At 42.2% G+C, this 17320-nt stretch overlaps 1 protein-coding gene across 4 annotated transcripts in view; it reads right to left on the bottom strand.

Annotated features, from left to right (window-relative positions):
• The window catches only part of MARVELD1 (MARVEL domain containing 1), a 121455-nt gene that overhangs the window by 54233 nt on the left and 49902 nt on the right, over positions 1–17320 (bottom strand). The window contains exon 3 of one of the 4 annotated variants that reach the window (XR_012851197.1): positions 11800–11868. The exons of the other annotated variants lie outside the window; for them this stretch is intronic. The gene's annotated coding sequence lies outside the window, so the exon portion shown is untranslated. Of the gene's footprint in view, positions 1–11799; positions 11869–17320 lie in introns of those variants that run through there. 4 annotated transcript variants of the gene reach the window in all.

Raw genomic sequence — 17320 nt, 5'->3', positions numbered from 1 at the left:
AGCAGGAAATGAAGGTATAAATAGACAGGGGGCGGGAGCTAGCTCCGTCTGTCCAGGCTGTGATAGGCTCTCCCACTCCTCAGCCTCCCAGCCTGACTGGTAGAAGATCGTGTCACTTTCTCAGACTTAGGAGCAGGTGCAGACTGATTACCCACGGGCGTCGACACAGAAGCTGTGTCTGGCAGATCCTTTACAGAAGTATTGAACATTGATTACCGGAAAAAGCCGAACAGAAACGAAACGGCTGAGCGCTGTGCTCGGACCCCCACCAATCAAAACTTCTGACATGTCAGAAGTTTGTCGAACGTTTTGTTACAATTTAACTTGACTTTTCAATGGCCTTTGTAGTGTGATACCATGCTGCAACAAGTTGTCACAGTCAAGATAAAGATGGCTACATCCGTAAGGGTATGTGCACACACAAAATCCAAAAAGTCTGAAAATATAGAGCGGTTTTCAAGGGAACTGCCCTGCAATTTTGTGATTATAAATGTATCCTATATAATTACTGCACCAAAACCAAGCTCTGACATACATATATACAGCACCAGAACCAAGCTCAGTACATAAATACAGTCCCAGAGCCATGCTCAGTACATAAATACAGCACCAGACCCAAGCTCAGTACATACACTACCGTTCAAAAGTTTAGGGTCACTTAGAAATTTCCTTATTTTTGCAAGAAAAGCACAGTTTTTTTCAATGAAGAGAACATTAAATTAATCAGAAATACACTCTATACATTGTTAATGTGCTAAATGACTATTCTAGCTGCAAACGTCTGGTTTTTAATGCAATATCTACATAGGTGTATAGAGGCCCATTTCCAGCAACCATCACTCCAGTGTTCTAATGGTACATTGTGTTTGCTAACTGTGTTAGAAGGCTAATGGATGATTAGAAAACACTTGAAAACCCTTGTGCAATTATGTTAGCACCACTGTAAACAGTTTTGCTGTTTAGTGGAGCTATAAAACTGACCTTCCTTTGAGCTAGCTGAGAATCTGGAGCATTACATTTGTGGGTTCGAATAAACTCTCAAAATGGCTAGAAAAAGAGAGCTTTCATGTGAAACTCGACAGTCTATTCTTGTTCTTAGAAATGAAGGCTATTCCATGCGAGAAATTGCCAAGAAACTGAAGATTTCCTACAACGGTGTGTACTACTCCCTTCAGAGGACAGCACAAACAGGCTCTAACCAGAGTAGAAAGAGAAGTGGGAGGGCCTGCTGCACAACTGAGCAACAAGACAAGTACATTAGAGTCTCTAGTTTGAGAAATAGATGCCTCACAGGTCCTCAACTGGCAGCTTCATTAAATAGTACCCGCAAAACGCCAGTGTCAACGTCTACAGTTGTAAAGGACCTGCCAGGCACAGCTTCTGTGTCAGTGCCCATAGGTAATCAGTCTGCACCTGCTTCTATCTCTGTGAGACTGACTCCATCTTCCACCACTCAGGGTGGCAGGCTTAGGAGTGGGAGAGCCTATCACAGCCTGGCCAGACGGAGCTAGCTCCCGCCCTCTGTCTATTTATACCTGCCCTTCCTGTTCCTCCTTGCTTGTGATTCTTCTCTTTTGGTTTCCTGGCCCTGCTGCAGCTTCTTGAACTATTTGTCCTTGCTTCATATTGACCCCGGCTTACTGACTACTCTCCTGCTCTGCGTTTGGTACCTCGTACACTCCTGGTTTGACTCGGCTTGTTCACTACTCTCCTGCTCTGCGTTTGGTACCTCGTACACTCCTGGTTTGACCCGGCTCGTTTACTACTCTTGTTGCTCACGGTGTTGCCGTGGGAAACTGCCCCTTTTCCCCTTAGCTTCTGTGTACCCTTGTCTGTTTGTCTGTCGTGCACTTATTGAGCGTAGGGACCGTCGCCCAGTTGTACCCCGTCGCCTAGGGCGGGTCGTTGCAAGTAGGCAGGGACTGAGTGGCGGGTAGATTAGGGCTCACTTGTCTGTTTCCCTACCCCCGTCATTACAACAGTGAAGAGGCGACTCCGGGATGCTGGCCTTCAGGGCTGAGTAGCAAAGAAAAAGCCATATCTGAGACTGGCTAATAAAAGGAAAAGATTAAAATGGGCAAAAGCACACAACACTTTTTTCCAATGTCTTTGTGCTTTTGCCCATATTAATCTTTTCCTTTTATTAGCCAGTCTCAGATATGGCTTTTTCTTTGCCACTCTGCCCTGAAGGCCAGCATCCCGGAGTCGCGTCTTCACTGTAGACGTTGACGCTGGCGTTTTGCGGGTACTATTTAATGAAGCTGCCAGTTGAGGACCTGTGAGGCATCTATTTCTCAAACTAGGGACTCTAATGTACTTGTCTTGTTGCTCAGTTGTGCAGCGGGCCCTCCCACTTCTCTTTCTACTCTGGTTAGAGCCTGTTTGTGCTGTCCTCTGAAGGGAGTAGTACACACCGTTGTAGGAAGTCTAAAGTTTCTTGGCAATTTCTCACATGGAATAGCCTTCATTTCTAAGAACAAGAATAGACTGTCGAGTTTCGCATGAAAGCTCTCTTTTTCTAGCCATTTTGAGAGTTTAAATCGAACCCACAAATGTAATGCTCCAGATTCGCAACTAGCTCAAAGGAAGATCAGTTTTATAGCTTCTCTAAACAGCAAAACTGTTTACAGCGGTGCTAACATAATTGCACAAGGGTTTTGAAGTGTTTTCTAGTCATCCATTAGCCTTTTAACACAGTTAGCAAACACAATGTACCATTAGAACACTGGAGTGATGGTTGCTGGAAATGGGCCTCTATACATCTATGTAGATATTGCATTAAAAACCAGACGTTTGCAGCTAGAATAGTCATTTAGCACATTAACAATGTATAGAGTGTATTTCTGATTAATTTAATGTTATCTTCATTGAAAAAAAATGTGCTTTTCTTGCAAAAATAAGGAAATTTCTAAGTGACCCTAAACTTTTGAACGGTAGTGTATATACAGCACCAGAACCAAGCTCAGTACACATATACAGCACAAGAACAAATACAGCTCAATTTAGTGCAGCCCCTGTACGGAGTAAAACTACAGCTCCCAACATGGCCCAAACAATGGTAAAGCTATGCTGGGAGTTGCTGTTTCACACAAAAAAAAATCATATTATAATCAAACCACCAATCATCTCACTGCAGATCATACAGCGCCAACATTACGGATTAGAGGCAGAATAAACATTCACATTAAGTGACTCACCGGTGACATCTCAGATACTAGTTATTTTTCTCTTTTCTTCGCCATCTGGTCCAGACCTCTATGATGACTTCTCCCGGCCGCAACCCATTTCTGCAGTTTGCCGCTCAGATGTCTTCAGCTTCTCACTATTCAAACATTTCTGCACCTATAAACGAAGATAAAATTCTTAACGGCCCTAAATAGAATAGCGCCAAACGCTGCACCTCTAATTATAATGGCGCCATACACGGTGTCCCTGATTATAATAGTACCATGCACGGTGTCCCACGCACACACACACACCGTGCCCCCTGTAGATAGTGCCCCCATATAGCCTCTGTAGATAGTGCCCCACCCCCTGTAGATAGTGCCCACATATGGACTCTAGCGCTGCAAGGCAATAGTGCTAACCACCGAGCCACCGTGCTGTCCTACATATAGCTCCCCTATAAATAGTGCTCCACATATAGCCCACCTCTGTAGATAGTCCATCACATATTGCCTATCCCTGTAGACAGTGCCCTTCATATAGCCCCCTGTAGATAGTGCCCTACATATAGTTCCCTCTGTAGATAATGCTCCACATCCCCACATATAGACCCCCCTATAGATAATGCCACTTGTATTTTTTTTTTCTAATAAAACTCTTACATACTCAATGATCCTGTTCCCGCGCCATCCGGTGGCAATGCAGACTTGCTCTTGAGTTGTGGAAATGCGCCGAATGGCAGAGCAGAATGACTTGTCCCGCCAATCAGCGCCTTTCAACAACGGAAGAGTCATCGCACCACTAGCATCATTGAAAGGCGTCGATTGGCTGGGCAAGTCATTTTTGCTTGCCAATCAGCGTCATTGTAAGGCGTTAAATGGTTGGGCATGGAACGTGCCCGGCCATTCAGCGCTTATGCACGTAATTGTATCTGCGTCTATATAGACAAAGGTACAATTAGTGCAGGAGGGAGTGGCGGCGGCTGGTTTCGGTGGCACCGCCGCCCCCTCATAGGGGCAACAGGCCGCCGTCTGAGGCAAGAAGCTTATTTTGCCTCATGGACGGTGCGAACCTGTACAGATGTAAAAAAACAAAAACTGAACGCAGTGACACAATACTGATTGAACTCCGACGTAAAATAGTCAGGTTTTCTATGATGAAACAGATGAGTTTTACAACTCAACTCTAAGGCCAGAATCACACACAATGCAGTTTTTAGCTCCGATTTTCTAGCCAAACACAGGAGTGGACATATAAAGAAAACAGTGATGCATCTCCTTTTTTTACCTTTCCTTCCTTTTGGATCCACTTTTGGCTTTGGCTCAAAAAAACTAAGCCAAAAACGGAATAAAAACTGTGTGTGAGATCCTGGCCTAAGGCTGGATCCACACAGAGCATTTTGCTGCATTTTTCGTGGCATAAAAAGCATATTTTTTTTGCTTTGTTTGTACGTACGTACGGCCGGATGTTACATTAAAGTCTATAGTAAAAGCTAAAAAGCACTACATACAACTACGTTTTGGTGTGTGGCATTTTTGAGGCAATTTGTGGTTAGTGGCGTTCTTTTCCAAACACAACATGCTCCGGGTAAAAAAAACGAAACACGTTACATTTTAATAATGCTGGCATTTTTAGAAGTTATGCAGTTTAAATTGCAACAAATTCTGTGTTTGAAGGAGGCCTAAAGGATACAAGCATGAACAGGAATAAGTCAGAAAAATAAGGCGTCTCAAATGGTACAGTTCTGATATGAAGTGGAGATCCAGTATCTAGAGGCCACACAATGACTGCAGAACATTTCACAAACCAAAGTCACACTGTATCTCACACCATCCTTACCGCTGTGAATTACCTCACAAAGTAGGGGCCCCATAGCACACCGTCAATTGGAGTGTAGATAATGGATCTTAACGCTATCACAAGTTACTAGGTGTATTTTCACAGAAGAATTCTTACAAAATAAAAAGCCCTTAACCCATTAAGGATGCGGTCTATTTTGGGCCTTTAGGACTAAGCATTTATTTATTTTTTATTCCAAGAGACATACATTTAATTTTTCTGTTGACATAGCTATATAAAGCGGTCACTTTTTTTTTGCGGGACGAGTTGTATTTTTCACTGACATTATTTTGGGGTACATATAATGTATTGATTAACTTTTTTATAATTTTTTTGGGGGGGGAATGAAAAAAAACAAACAGCAATTTCAGCATTGTTTTGAACGATTTTTTTTTTACACTGTTTAGCATCAGGTATCGTTCACATCTGCGTTGGGACTCTGTTCGTGGCTTCCGTCTGAGCTTTCTCCCATGTGACAGTTACAGTTTATGATTGGCTGCAGCGGTCACATTACATGAAACGTCATACCAGGACAGACACCAGCCCAGGGAGGAGTGAAGAGTCACTATGGAAGACCAGAGGGAAGGGAGTATGGACTTTTTCATTTTAAAGTGGCACTTCTTACTTGTGATTTTTGCTTCGAATTTTCAACCAAAAAATCACAACACTTGCTATTTGTTGTGGAATTTCAATTCTGCATTGAGCTCAACTAAGAAATTCCGCAACAAAATGTGCAACCAATCCGCAGCATAAATGGACATGCTGCAAATTAAAAAATCTGCACCGCAGGTACATTGCTGCACAGAAATTTTCTGCAGCATGGATGAGATTTTTAAAATCTCATCCATATTGCTGCTAATGTAATACGTTGCAGATTTTCCATCCACAAATCCGGACGTAAAATCTGCAGCATTTCCGCTATGTCTGAACGTAGCCTTTATCAGGTGGAGCTTGTAAACAGCTGTAAAAAAAACAAAAAGGATAAAACGCCAAACACAAGACGTTTGATCATAAGGCCAGGAAACAACAGTGTCTATTTCAGCTTCAGATTAAATACATGCATAGAGCAGATATAACCAAACCCTAATAAATTGGGGACTGCAGCTTGTTATAAACATATGAAACTCCTGAAAAGTGTCAAATCCTGTATCTTGTTCTAATAAATGACAGGGAATTATGTGCACTGTGGAGTTAGGCCCCATGCCCACGTCCGTGCAGTATTTACAGTCAGTAAATACTGCACAGACGGCCCCACAGTGTCATCCGCATTTGCATTACGTGTTCACAGTAAGGGCTCATTCAGATGAGCGTAAAAGTTGTCCGTGTGCGGAGCATGGAAATCACGCACAGCACACGGACCCATTGATTTCCATGGGGCCGTTCACACATGCGTGAATCCATTGCATGTCCTATATTGGTGCGTTTTCAAGCACCTACGTGCCTATTGAAGTCAATGGGTGTGTGAAAACCACGCACAGCACACTGCTGCACAATCGTGTGCAGTGTGTGATTTGCGCATCAACTTCATTACAAAAAAAAAGTGCTTTGCGAGTGCGTGAAAACCACATACCATTCACAAAGCACAGATGCATTAACGCAACGCACACGGTCCACATTTACGTGTGTTTTTTACTCGCGTAAATCTGTCACACTCATGTGAATGTAGCCTAAAAAGTATAGGCGCACGGTCCGTAAATTCGAGAAATAGGACACGTACTGGTTTTTGCAGCTTATTTCTATGTACCGGACACACTCGTAAATATACGGTAAGGTGTCCGTGGCCGATAGAAATGAATGTCACTAGTTTACCCGTAATTATGGATCCGGAATTGCGGATAAAAACTACTGTCGTGTGCATGGGGCCTTAACCATCCGACAGTGCACAAGAATGAGGCACCAGACAACAAATGCATAATGGTTCCCATCTCATATTCCTCAAATAAATAAATACATTTTTAAAGCTGGATATACTAATTACTTAAATATATTGAGGGTTTCTCTCCGGTAAGCTGGATGATAGGGGTCCCATTGCAAAAATTGCCATCAATGTAAAAAGTAAAAAAAAAAAAAATCCTGGAAACCGCACATTCTAACACTGGATTTCATGTTCCTCAAAATGTCTTTGCAATAAAAACAGTGTTTGTGCCCAATTAATTACTGTAAGAACTAGAATGTGACATTAAATACAATCCATGGCCTATCTCCTACAGGGCTCAAAAAGAAGCTAGATGAAATCCAACATCAAGAACATCTAGAAGCCTGGAGGCTGTTTTTTTCCCCTAGAATTCCCTACTTCTATGCAGGTTGAAAGGTGTGAAGACAATGATTGCTGCTGCTGGATCAGCTCCTCTTGAAGTTGGACACTGATTAGAAAATACATATATAGCAATTTACAGATTATTGCAGGTTTGCCCCTGCTGCTAGTTTTTTTGACGTTTTATTGAGTTTGATTAATTTGTTATGTTTTCCTGAAATGTAAAAACATTAGTGTGAAATCATTGAAATCGTTGTAATAGGTTTATAAAGGGATGAGTCGCTTGTAAGGCTATATTCACACGACAGTAAAAAATGCTCGTGTGATGGTCATTTTTTTTTAACAGCAGTAACACGGCCGTTTGTAGAAGAATGAAGTTCTGTGGGTGTATTAACAATATACCCTTTGCACCTTTGAACCCATGCTCTATTAGTACCGGGTCATTCACCTTTAAACCCATGCCGTAGTATAGGGTCATTCTCCATTACTTAATCATCCCCATTTTGAAAACCTGCATTTGTATGGACCTGAAGAAGAAATAGTTGTAGATTTTGAAATCATTGTGGAAAAAAAAGATACTGTTTTATATAGACCGCTTGGCTTATTTTCTACCACTGACAGCAGTGCTACGTTAGGAGCGATTATTTTCTCCACATCGCTCTGCAATGAACCACCGGAAGATCGCCAGATAAGCAGCAGACAATCCATGCTATCATCAGAGTTGTGCCTGTACATGCACAACTCACAAAAGGGGAGTTCAAACTATACACACCATTTTTCTCCACACTTGCCCACCAGATTTTACCCGATTGGCACGCCTTTTAGCCCTTTGTTTTTATTGCAGCCTTACATGAAAGGACTGAATGTATACTTTTTATAGAAACTGTTCCATTGTCTGTTTTGCATGTGTATCTGGTGTAATATTTGACTTTGGCCACTAGATGGCGCTAGCAGAGAGATATAAAAAGGAGGAAGTGGGAGGGGTGCATTATGTCTACAGAGACAGTCCGAGGGGCATGCTCTGTGTATGTGTGAGCAAGCAGGCCCAAACACAGCCAGTATGCTGGTGAGCTGTAGGTAGAAACAAGTGGCAAGGAGCACTAATGAAGCCATCTAGGCCTGAGTGCTGCCATTGCAATTCAAGGCAGTGAGTTAGGGGTAGAGACGCCGCCATACACAGCCACCCAGGTTTACAGATTGAAAGTCGTGCAGTGCCAAATTAACCCCTTCCCGACATTTGACGTATGGATAGGTCATCGCAGTGTAGGGGAAGTATGGGACGGGCTCACGGAGTGAACCTGCTCCATACGATGCGGGTGTTGGCTGTATGTTACAGCCGACACTTCACAGTAACGAGCGGGATCGTGCTCGAGCACGATCCCGCTCGTTTATCTCGTTAAATTCCGCGGTCAATAGTGACCGCGGCATTTAAATCGTTAGAAAGAGGGGGGTGACCCCCTCTAGTAGCTCATCGCGCTCCCGCAATGAAATCGCGAGGTGGCGATGGTTGTTATGGCTGCCTGGGGGCCCAATGATGGCCCCCAGGTCCGCCATCTTTGTGCTCCTACTCAGACCTGGCCAGGGCTTAATAGAAGCCAGTCAGAAAGACGATATACATTAGTATTGCAGTATATCGTGCAAGCGATCCAACAATCGCTGGCTGAAGTCCCCTTGGGGGACTAATAAAAAAAAAAAAGTAAAGATTTGTAAAATAAAGGGTTTTTTTTTGTGTAAAAAAAAAACATTTTCCCCCTAGAGCATAGTAAAAAAATAAATAAAAACATAATTGGTATCACCGCATCCGTAAAAGTCTGAACTATTACAATATATCATTATGCACGGTGAACGCCATAAAAAAATATATATATATATATATATTGTAAACGCCAGAATCACTATTTTTTGGTCACCTCATCCGCCCCAAAAAATTGGAATAAAGAGTGATCAAAACGTCGCATGTACCCCAAAATGGTATAATTAAAAACTAGAGCTTGTCCCGCAAAAAACAAGCCCTAATACCACTTAAATCGACGGAAAATTAAAAAAGTTATGGCTCTACTTGTAAAAGTAGTAAAACATAGAAAAAAAAACTATGTTGTTTTAATTGCACAGTGAATTCCGTAAAAACGAAGCGCAAAAAACAATGTCAGAATCGCTGTTTTTTTCATTTTCTACCCCACAAATAATTTTTTTCCCATCTCCTAGTACATTATATGGCACAATAAATGGTGCCGTGAAAAACCAACTCGTCCCGCAAAGCCCTCATAGGACTATATCAACGGAAAAATAAAGAAGTTATGGCTTTTGGAAGGTGGGGAGGAAAAAACTAAAGTTAAAATCTGAAAGTTGTTTACGACGGGAAGGGGTTAAAATATATGCAAAAATATTGGCCAATAAAAATTGGCCAACCTCTTCATAAATGTGTCCATTTGGTTCAAGTTAGCTTTGTGCCGAGGAGAGAGGTCAGCTTCAACACCCTAAAAACTCTGAACATTATAGAAGATCTGACAATATTCAGTTCAAGTGTAGCTTTACATTTGACAAACGCTTCGTGTCTGTTCGGCTTTTTCCGGAAAGCCGATGTATCGGAGTACGGGCTCAGACTTTCTATTGAGTCCGTACAACTATACATTTATTTCTGGAAAAAGCCGACCAGACAAGAAGCGGCTGAGCGCTCACACGAGTGCTTCAGCTGCTTTGTTCTAGCGATTGGTGGGGGTCTCAGTGCTTGGACCCCCACCAATCAAAACTTCTGACATGTCACTATGAACGGTCAGAAGTTTGTCCAACGTTTAGCTACACTTTAATGATTCTTTCCTTGCTGTAAAGGCTTTGGACCATGTAAGCTGGTCATCCTTGTACTATGCTCTTAAAAAAGCACAGGCTCGGAGACAACTTCAGGAGTAGTATTATCGCCGTATACCCTAATCCTCGGCCAGCCAAAAGATTAATGGCCCTTTATTAGCCCCATCTTCCATCACAAATAACACTAGACAGGGCTGCCCCTTGCCCCCTTATATGTATTAGTAATGCAGCACCTCCTTTCCTTCATCATAGATAACCGAAATGTGAAGAGGATTACCAGTGGGCCAAGAGATGACAACAGTCAGTATATGCTGACGACGTCTGGCCTTATGTTACTCAGCCACATACCTCCCCCCTCTGATAGACGAACTGGGCCATTTTCGCTACCGGTCTATCTTCAAATCAGAGGCCCTGAATGTGAACCTCTCAGTAACTATTTTCTTCTTTGAAGGAAAACTATCCATTCGCATGACCCTCCATGCGTTACTTGGATAGCCTATTGATGGGCACCATGCAGTACCTCATTTTCCATGTGGTAGTTGATAATTTGTTGCCATATATCACAGCTGATCACTGGGGATCAGAGCTGCGGGAGAAACTGATCAGAATATTATCACTAATATTCTGGTCATTTTCAGGCCTAGGGAAAGACACTATTAGGGTATGTTCACATGAGGTCATTACGTCCGTAATTGACGGACGTATTTCGGCCGCAAGTACCAGACCGAACACAGTGCAGGGAGCCGGGCTCCTAGCATCATAGTTATGTACGACGCTAGGAGTCCCTGCCTCGCTGCCGGACAACTGTCCCGTACTGTAATCATGTTTTCAGTACATGACCGTACTTCCACGGAGAGGCAGGGACTCCTAGCATCGTACATAACTATGATGCTAGGAGCCTGGCTCCCTGCACTGTGTTCGGTCTGGGATTTGCGGCTGAAATACGTCCGTCAATTACGGACGTAATGACCTCGTGTGAACATACCCTTAAGTTTAGCTAGGTCTAAACCGCGGGGTGAAGTCTGAAGCATTTTGCAATCTTCACCTTAAAAAAGCCCCTCACAGGGGCTTTGTCCAGGATATCCCCAGGTTGTGACCCCAGGGTAGATTCCGATTGCGAGGTACCAAAAATCAATAAACAGGAGGGTGGTGGTACAAATATTAGGTCAGGGTGGCAGAGTTCATGCAACACGATAGACTGATAGGTCATGGCAGGTAGCGATCCCAAGGCAGAGTCAGGAAACAGTCTGGGTCCTATCCAAAATAGCAAACACCTTCACAAATGGACAGAAACCAAGGAATCTTGTTTCTCAGGAAAGATGTGGCAGTTCAGAGCTGGTTCATATAAAATCAGAAGTGATAAGCCACAGCCTGAGCACTGACCAACTGATAGAGGCCTGTCCCTTTAAGATGTAGCAAGGCGCCACTTTGGAGAATCCGGTGCTGGCAGTGAGGAGAGAGACAATTGGCATCTCATAACTATAACAACACTAAAATGTATTGTTCATTTGTATTAAAAATAGTACAAAAATAAAGCCCTATTCATTGTGATAAGAAAACGTTATAGCTGTTCAACAGCATGGAGTAAAAAAAAAAAAAAAACAGGGCAAAAATATCCCAGCAATTAATAAAAAGGATAAAAAGGTACAATTAGACCTCTAACCCCGTAATTACATGATTTGTATTCTAAACATGATGTATTTTTCTTTTACCTTACTCTTTTATTATTTCCATTAGTTATGAGGTCATAATTCTCTCCTTCGCATTGTCTGTTCCTATCTGCGGACTCTCGTCTTTGCGACCTTCTGATTATAAAATGTAAGTCAAACGACTATTTTATAAAAAACATAAATCGCCGCTATTAAACTGACATTTATAATTGTAACTGTTTTCCAACCGCTTTTTAGCATCACTGCCTTTATTTGATCTTAACGGCGACACAACTTATTTGGTTTTCCTTAGCACAAATAATAAAAAAAAATTAAAAAGAAGGGAAACAAAAAATAGCTAGAAACTAATCTTTTATAGGTCACTCACAAAACGAACAGCGGCCAAATGTGCAAATGTCTACAGCTGCCGTAACTGGCACAATGCTGCCCCCTGCTGTTCATATGACATAGCAACGTTTACACTGGACATAACCAAACAAACAACTTGTGTGATTACAAATGAATTTTGGGACAGATCCATCTGCAAACTCTGCACCCCCTACAGCTATTTCACTTGATCGGAGCTCTGCACTTAAATGCTGGACTAGAAAATATGATAAAGAGATATATATATATATATATATATACATACATACACATTTTTTTTTAGCAAAATAACTTCCTTAATAACTCAGACTGCATGTCCCTAACCCAGTAGCTAGCAACTACGTGCGACCTACTGTCCCCTGTATGTGGCACGCAGGCTTCTGGCAGCTGGGGATACTAGTGGGTGCTAATAAGCTGTCATATCACAGTTTCTGATGCAATATCACAGCATTTTTTGCCAAAATTTTGTTAAAATTGTGGCAGAAAAAATGCAATATGACCTCAAATGTGAGGGTCTGTATACTAAAGGCTCTTTTACACAGGCCAATGATCAGGAAAACTAGCGTTCATATAAAACGCTCATTACCGGTCAATTGCCCTGTGTAAACAGAGCAACTATCAGCCGATGAATGGGGAAACGCTCGTTTATCGCCTGATCTTATCGTTTATGCGAAAAAAAAAAAAAAAATAAACTCTGGGACCCGCACCTATCTCTGGAACGGGACCCCCAAAACCCCGTTCCACCGCTCTGTGTTCTGCCATAATTTCCGACCATGAATAGGAAAACAGTATCTCGATGAGCTACGCTGTATCCGTAAGTCCGATAGAACTTAATGGTACTTACGGAAACAGCGTAATTCGCATGCTACACTCCTTCCGTAACGGCCGTTCATTACTATGGGACTTACGGAAACAGCGTAGCTTCTATAGTAGTGCCATATGTTTAACATATCAAAGTATCTAGGGAATGTACAGCCCTCTGGTATACGGTGGTGCTAGAGTAGGATTCCACTCCTTAATAGTAAACATACAAGGACTTGGCACTCAAGTTTGCGGTGAAATAGTTCTAAATTTTATTTTTAAATCCACTTATTATATAAACGTTTTCGGCCCACATAGGCCTTCATCAGATAATTTGGATTGCTCGGGAACAAAGTATATAAAACAAGCATATAAGACTGTGTATCGCTCTCGCGCAACATCCGTTGCTGTAGTAAATGGCACCATTACAAGTCCTTGTACGTAACATATGAGGGTATGTTCACACGGGATATTTTCGGGCCGCAAACGGCCATAAAATCGGGAGCAGAACGCCTCCAAATATCTGCCCATTGATTGCAATGGAAAAAACGGCTTTCTGTTCCGATGGGCCGTTTTATTTTGCAGCGGATTTGAAAATCGGCCGCGTAAAAAAACGTCTGCGAAAAAGAAGTGCAGGACAGACGTTTTTGGAGCTATTTTTCATTGACTCTTGAAAACAGCTCCAAAAATGCCACGAAAATCGTTGCGAAAATCGCGAGTGGCTTAAAAAACGTCTGAAAATCAGGAGCTGTATTCCCTTGAAAACCGTTCCGTATTTTCAGCCGTTTTTGACTCAGAATGTGAACATACCCTAAAAAGTGCCATACTGCCCATACACTACTGCTATACAATAATGAAAAGAATACGCAGCTAGTGCTACGATTCACCAGGGATGACATTTGGTGGAGGCTGGTGCTAGTGGTCTCTTTTAGCCAGGTTACGATCCTGCTCTGTTGCAGCGTTAATGCTGCAATGTTCAGTTAAAACAACCAGACAGGACTAGATACTTTGGGTTAAGACATTTGTTTTGTGGTGCTCAATATATAAAATATTGCTGTTTATTGGGCTCCTCATTTACATAAGCATGGAACAATAAATGCCAGATTTTTTTTTTGCTTTGAAATATAGTTAACTTTGCTTCCTTTACAATGGAGTGTGATTAAGAAACTGCAGCATAAAATTGGTTGCCTGGAAGTGCACATTGGAGACCAATTCTAGAAAGAAGAAATTGCAGTATACCCAAAAAGTGAACAGTGAGACATTTATGAGTATTGGTCCTTTTGTCAAAAAACACAGTTTTATTGTAATCCCATCCGCACTGCAGTTAACCCCAGAACCCCAGGCAGGACAGGATAAGAAAAAATTAAATAAAAAAAACATGTATATAGATCATCTGACCACCAGCTCTATAGTGTGACAACCAAATCACTCACAGTATATTAGACTCCTAGCCTGCTAAGGCTGGATTCCCATGTGGTGTAAACGCTGTGGAATTTCCACAATGGAATTCAGTCAGTGGCGTAACTACCGCAGTAGCAGCCGTAGCGACTGCTACGGATGGGCGGATGCTCCGCTAGCAGCCGCTATGGCTGCTACAGCGCGACGCCACTGAAGGGGTTGTTCCTACAAAAGACATACATCCCCTATCCACAGGATAGGGGATGCATGTGTGATCGATAAGAACGGGGGACCGAAAATCCCCCGAAGTTCTCCATGACAGACCTTGGACTTCCGGGGTCTGTCTGCAGCTCCATAGAAATGAATTGCGCACCGGTCGAGCTTGTGCGCAAGCGTGACCAGCGCTCCTATCATTTTTATTGAACTGCGCAGATGCCGGAAGTCTGAGGTTTGTCATGGAGAACTTCGGGGGACTTTCGGTCTTTCAAGGGAAAACAGCTCTTGATTTTCAGGCGTATTTTTAGCCACTCACGTTTTTCGCTGCTTTTTTTACTGCCGTTTTAGGAGTCACTGAAAAACGGCTCCAAAAACGTCTCAAGAAGTTACATGCACTTCTTTTTCGCGGGGCGTTTATTTTTTTATGCGCTGTTGTCTGAAAATGAGGCGTAAAAAAAACGTCCCGTCATAACAGAACGCAGTATTTCCCAATGAAATCAATGGGAAGATGTTTATAGGCGTTCTGCTTCTGATTTTTTAGCCATTTTTCGGGACGTTTATGGCCTGAAAAACAGCTGAAAACACTATGTGTGCACATACCCTCACAGAGAACAAAAAGGCACAAGTAACTCACCAGTGGATGAGCGGAACCGAACACTAAGGGTAAGGCCACACAGTGCGTCGTTGACGCGGTTTTGTTGCGTTTGAAAACCGCATGCAGTCAACTGCATGCGTTTTTGTCTCTGTAATGCTGCAGTTGTCTTGCGTTTTTAAAGGAAATAATTTTTACCCGTGTTGAAGTTTGTTAGGTGCTTCCCCTATATAGTTCATTACAATGCAAAGAACGGTTAGCAAAAACGCAAGCGGTTCAGCAACAATTTTGGCAGCGCGGTCATTAAATGCATGCGGTCGGACATTATGAAGATGCAGTTAACTGCACTAAAAACACATTGTAATATAATAGCAGCAGTCTGTCCATAAGAAAAATTTCACCATTGACTTCTATTGAAAAATGACTTGCTACGGTTTAAAAACGCAACATAAACGCACCGTGTGGCCTTACCCTGAAGGTAGTAGAAGATAAAGATGATGCATAAGTGGAGTGGATGTCAGATGAATAACATGCAAGCAGATAACAGATAACAGACGAATAGACAGTCGATAAGAATGAAGAGCACTCACTCGATCTGAATACTATCCAACAGCAGGGTAAGACAACAGCTTGGCAGCAGACCAAACGCACAGGAAAGGCAAACAACCCAGTGGAACTACTGATCCCAGGATACACATAAAACCACAATAGAAAAAGTAGATCTCTCAGAGAACCAACAGGTCCCACAGTACAAACAAAACATAGACAAGAATAAACTCACCAACTAGAATCTGGAAAGCGTTTAGAACATGCCAGAAACCGTATAACCAGCAGTGAGTAATCCAGGCCTGAAGTATATATAAGCCCAAGAAAAGCACTTTGCCCTAGTTAACCAGGCAAAGCTAAATAAAGACCAAATCCAGACTCCGACCAAAGGTATTGCCTAGCAATGCCCAAACAAAGATAACAGAACTCATTGATTAGCAGCAGTCTTGTTGATAATCCTAACAGCTGGGAATTGATCATAACTGTAGTAGACGGTCAATAATTATGTTCTCAGTCAAATGTCCACTTGGGAAAGACCAGATTAGTATAAGAATGCCCTTTTTTTGCATAATTTATTATAGACAAAAGCAAATAAAACATAATGCAGGTTCTCTTTAAAACAGATAGGGTAGGTTTAACATTGAGAACTTGGTAAAAAAAAGAAAAATGTGAAGAAACTACAAATGTTAAAAAATTCGAAAGCACAACGTCTGAATTCTTGTAAATGTAAATGGTATAGGATTTCTCCGTTAGTGGTTTTCCACATCTGCCTCCAACATTCACAATAACATAGTGAATATGGTCAGGAATTCACAATCTTCTCAGACTCCTTGCATCATTGCCAAAATCCATTTATAAATGGCGAGCCACACCCTGTCAGAAGAGAGCGATAAAAGGGGCATTTGTGGGAACTACAGAATGCATTACACACAGAGCTGGGCACAAAATCTATAGTTAGGCACAAGTACTTTCAGAGGCGGGAGAGCTGCAAAATAAGAGGCAGGGAATGAAAGCCAGTAGGAAAAGTCTTCACCCAAATACAAACTACTTGTTTACATGAAAAGCAGACACGATTGAATTAGTTGATGCATTTCGTGTACCTCCACATTTGGATGCATTGGCCGAAATATTAGGGAATTGCAATATCAACTGTTCCATAATATATTGTTATGAGCAGCCTAGGCGATTCAGCTAACAGGAGAGATCAGAGAATTACGCCACGGGCAGGGTATGTTCACACGCAGTGTTTTCAGACGTAATTCGGGCATTTTAGGCCTCGAATTACGCCTGAAAAAACGGCTCCATTACGCCTACAAACATCTGCCCATTGCTTTCAATGGGTTTTACGGTGTTCTGTTCCCACAAGGTTTTATTTTATGCGTCGCTGTCAAAATACGGCGCGTAAAAAGACGCCCGCGAAAAAGTGCATGTCACCTCTTGGGACGTTTTTAGAGCCATTTTTCCATTGAAAAACAGCTCCAATAACGTCCGTAAAATACGCAGCGAAAAACGCGAGTAGTTACAAAAACGTCTGAAAATCAGGAGCGGTTTTCACCTGAAAACAGCTCCGTATTTTCAGACATTTTGCGAAGCCGTGTGAACATCCCCTTAGGGTATGTTCACACGCTAAACAAAAAAACAGCTGAAAAATGCGGAGATGTTTTCAAG

The sequence above is a fragment of the Rhinoderma darwinii genome, chromosome 11, assembly GCF_050947455.1.
Source record: "Rhinoderma darwinii isolate aRhiDar2 chromosome 11, aRhiDar2.hap1, whole genome shotgun sequence".
Taxonomy (NCBI): Eukaryota; Metazoa; Chordata; class Amphibia; order Anura; family Rhinodermatidae; genus Rhinoderma; species Rhinoderma darwinii.
The sequence above is the reverse complement of the archived record's forward strand: the minus strand, read 5'-3'. Positions and strand labels throughout refer to the sequence as shown.